The sequence below is a fragment of the Babylonia areolata genome, chromosome 23 (genome assembly GCF_041734735.1).
Source record: "Babylonia areolata isolate BAREFJ2019XMU chromosome 23, ASM4173473v1, whole genome shotgun sequence".
NCBI lineage: Eukaryota > Metazoa > Mollusca > Gastropoda > Neogastropoda > Buccinidae > Babylonia > Babylonia areolata.
This window is the reverse complement of record NC_134898.1, coordinates 52,890,103-52,894,301: the sequence shown is the minus strand read 5'-3', so window position 1 is coordinate 52,894,301 and position 4,199 is coordinate 52,890,103. Positions and strand designations below refer to the sequence as shown.

Here is a 4,199-nt window from a genome sequence, read left to right as displayed (position 1 = left end):
GAAGAGAATGGGCATAACTGGAAAATGCTTTGATATAATTAAAGACATGTATGATAATTCCAAAATTCAAATAAATTCATACGGAGGTCTCAGCACAGAAATAACTGTACAGAAGGGTGTACAACAGGGCAATACACTAAGCCCAACTTTATTTAATATTTTCATAGATGATATTGTAAAATCTATGGAAAGTAACGATTCTCCAAAATTCAATGCTGTTTCACCCAGCAATGTACCATGTTTACTTTATGCTGATGATCTGGTTATTCTGTCTTTAACAAGAAAAGGATTACAGCAAAAATTACATAATTTGAACACATATTGCCATAGTTGGGGATTAAAAATTAATAGAGAAAAAACGAAAGTGGTAATCTTTACAAGATCTGACCCAAAAGTACCAATATATTTCTACTGTGGGGAAGATATAATACAAACAGCAGAAGAATATAAATATTTAGGAGTTATATTCCACAAAAGTGGAAGTCTGATAAGAGCACAGGAACACCTAACTAAACAAGCAAACAAAGCATTGCATACTTTACGAAGAACATTCAAAGCTATCAACATCAATCCAGGTACCATATCTAAACTATATGATACTTTGATAACGCCAATATCGATTTATGGGGCGGAGGTATGGTTACCTTACCAAGTCAAACTGGATGATTCTTTCGATTTAGCACATCTTTTTGACGACTGCTTATCGAATAAGTTTTCACATGAAAAATTACACATTAAATTCTGTAAGCAATTACTTGGAGTACACAAAAAAGCTATGGTGCTTCCTGTGTTAGGTGAACTAGGCAGATTCCCAATAAGTTTAAAGATAATGTGCCAAATTATTACATATTGGATTCACATTATTCAATTACCAGAAACTTCCCTCATCAACAAAATATATAAGTCCATGTACCAACAAGAAAATACAACTTCCCCATGGTTGATTTTTGTTAAAAAGATACTCGAAATTATAAGCCTTGATCACATTTGGAAAAATCAATTCACATTCAACGTACATAGACTGAAATACGTCGTGTATAAAAAATTAGAAAATGAATATATCAAATACTGGAAAGAGAAAAGAGAAAAAAACATTAAAGCTAAAATTTTACAATACGATTGTAGCAGAGTACAAAACTGAAACCTACCTTTTAAATATATCAGATACAAAACACAGACAAGCTTTAACGAAACTCAGAATAAGCGCGCATGACCTAAAGATTGAGAAAGGTAGATATTTAAATATTCCACAAGAAGACAGATTGTGCAACAAGTGTAACATCCTGGAAGACGAAATCCATCTTCTTGATCATTGTATTAAATATAAAACCTTAAGGCAACAATTTTTAAAGGATATTCAAAATTCGAATAACACAGGACATATTCCCAGTCAGGTGATGCTAACAGATGATGAATATATACAAACAAGATTAGGAAAATTTGTGTATGAATGCTGCTGCAATTTACCGCATTAACTGATTGATAAATTGTGTGTTTTTCATTCGTTCATTCATTTACCATTGCAATTGTGTCTTATAAACCTTACGGTTTCATGACAATAAAATCTATTCTATTCTATTCTATTCACTCACACACACACACACACACACACACACACACACACACACACACACATATATATATATTCCTGCGTGTGAGTGTGTGTGTGTGTGTGTGTGTGTGTGTGTGTGTGTGTGTGTGTGTGTGTGTGTGTGCGTGCGCGCGTGGATATATCACGTTAAATAACATAACTCCATGTTTGGTGCTGGCCATTTTATCAAGGGAGGGTACACCGGGTTGGTTGAACAAGAAAACGAAATACGTCGTCAAGAGTTACCTCCCTTAAACAGTTTAGTGACACTTTTTTTTTCTGTCACAGATTAATGGGGCGGACTTTGAACTGTCGTTCCACCTGAGCGGAATTTCAGGTTCTGCGTGTGTGTGTGAGAGTGCGTGGAAACGAAGTCGTTGAATGCCAGTGACAGCCTCAGTCAGTCCAGACGGGGTGGCTGGGTGACGACAGGAGAAACTTGCGGTGGCTTGTTTTGCATCCTGTTTCGGTTTGTGAAGCAGGGGGATTTATCGGTGAGTTAAATCAAACTTTGGTCTGTGTAGAAGTGCAGTCAGTACTGATAGAAAAAGCGTAATCTTGAAGTGATTGTAGTTATTTCGAAATCAAAACATTGTATTGTTGTCGCGGTGAAGGTTTTGGGGGGTTACGAGCCCAGTGGTTGTAGTTGATTTTTGACTGGAACCTTGAATGGAATGCCTAATCCTCCTGGATTTTTGGATACTTAACGTTTCAGAAAGTTGAATCAACATAAGCATAAGTTCGGACTTTCGAACTGTCAGCAGAGTACTAGTACTTCTATAGCAACTTATCGACGAATGAATCGCGCACTCAGCACTGTTGTGCATTTACTGTTTAGCGTAGATAAGCTTTGCCAGTCCACACACCCGAAGGACTTGGGATTCAAAGGTTCACGTTTCGTGCGGTTTTTTGTTCAGACTCACACACAGTGACGTAATTGGTAGGCAGTGTGCATGGAGTTGGACTGTGTTTTGATTTTATGCATCTGAACAACGTGTTCAATTATATGTCTTAGGCCATTGGTATATAAAACGATATATTTACTTTTTTAGTATATATTTTTTTAAAGTATATATGGAAGATATATTTATTTTGACTCATTCTTTTCAAGTGATAAAATCGAGGAGCCATGAGGTAAAGTACTTTTTCACAAATTTCAGCATTTTAGTTCCAACAAGCCTATATATTGCTTTGTTTGCTTTGAGTTGCAGACCTTGGGAACTAGCTACCACCAAAAATTAAAACAGTGCTATCTGTTAACACTTCCAAAACCTCCAGGATTTTTAGCAGTTTTTTTACTTTGGTGATTGATTTGCAGTCTGAAAGAACACACCTAGTATACCAAAATGTAATTAGCAAACCCAGTAAACTAAAAGTAAAGCATTTTTATAGACCTGGCATGCTGCATGAATAGGCTTGACCGAATCTCTTTACTTCTGCTGCTGAAGTATAGATTTAAAAGTCAATAGTATAATGCTATATGATATCATCAATAAGATCAACAGCAGGTATAGGACTTCATCCACTATTTTGAATGATTCAGAACACCTAGTCAGCTCTGAATTCAATATTTCACCTTCAGGTACATGATGAAGAGTGCCTGCTGCACCTGAGAAAAACTTGCACAAAAAATCTTTTGTTCACACTGCCATTTCCATATTCTACTCAGTGTAACAGGATTTTATTGTTATCGTTTTGTGTTATTGGGATTATTTTATTCCGTAGAATTCGGTGATGCATGGGTGTGAGAGTGCTTTGATCTGATTCTGCAGAATATTGCGCTTTCTGCCTTTATTATTATTATTACTGTTATTGTTATTATTATTATTATTATTGAGTATTCATCTACATCTTCTTCTTATTATTATTAAATTGTGGTTTTGAGTGAGTGCACTGTGCTTGCAGGTTTTTGAGACAAACATAAACAAGAAAGTTGGGCAGGTCTTATCTTGTATCTTACCTTATTTTATATCTTATCTGATTGAAATATATATCCTGCAATGTGGGTTTGTTTTTCGTTTCTTTTCTTTTCTTCTTTTTTTTTTCTTTTTTTTTAATTACCAGACTAGTCTAGTGTAATAGTGTCAGTATAAAGTTATCCTTATGTGCTGTAGATCTATAGCAGTACTATATATACATACATACATGTGTCATTGCAAGTTGTTTGCAGACCAAAAATAACAGCCTGCATTTGAATGGTCTTTAACATCATAGCATTTTGGACTTGGAAATCTAGACCTGTTTGGTCTGGGAGTGTCAGTGTGTCTAATATGGTTGTGGCACTGTGTGTGTTCAATGTCATGTCATGTGGCACTGTGTGTGTGTGTGTGTGTTCAATGTCATGTCATGTGGCACTGTGTGTGTGTGTTCAATGTCATGTCATGTGGCACTGTGTGTGTGTTCAGTGTCATGTCATGTGGCACTGTGTGTGTGTGTTCAATGTCATGTCATGTGGCACTGTGTGTGTGTTCAATGTCATGTCATGTGGCACTGTGTGTGTGTGTTCAATGTCATGTCATGTGGCACTGTGTGTGTGTGTTCAATGTCATGTCATGTGGCACTGTGTGTGTGTGTTCAATGTCATGTCATGTGGCACTGTGTGTGTGTT

At 36.2% G+C, this 4,199-nt stretch overlaps 1 protein-coding gene across 2 annotated transcripts in view; it reads left to right on the top strand.

The window, feature by feature from the left end:
• Positions 1-1,888: 1,888 nt before the first annotated feature.
• LOC143297582 (carnitine O-palmitoyltransferase 1, liver isoform-like) overlaps positions 1,889-4,199 on the top strand; it is a 93,374-nt gene continuing 91,063 nt past the window's right edge. The window contains exon 1 of one of the 2 annotated variants that reach the window (XM_076609983.1): positions 1,889-2,085. The gene's annotated coding sequence lies outside the window, so the exon portion shown is untranslated. Of the gene's footprint in view, positions 2,086-2,507; positions 2,532-4,199 lie in introns of those variants that run through there. The other variant, XM_076609984.1, reaches the window with a different exon arrangement.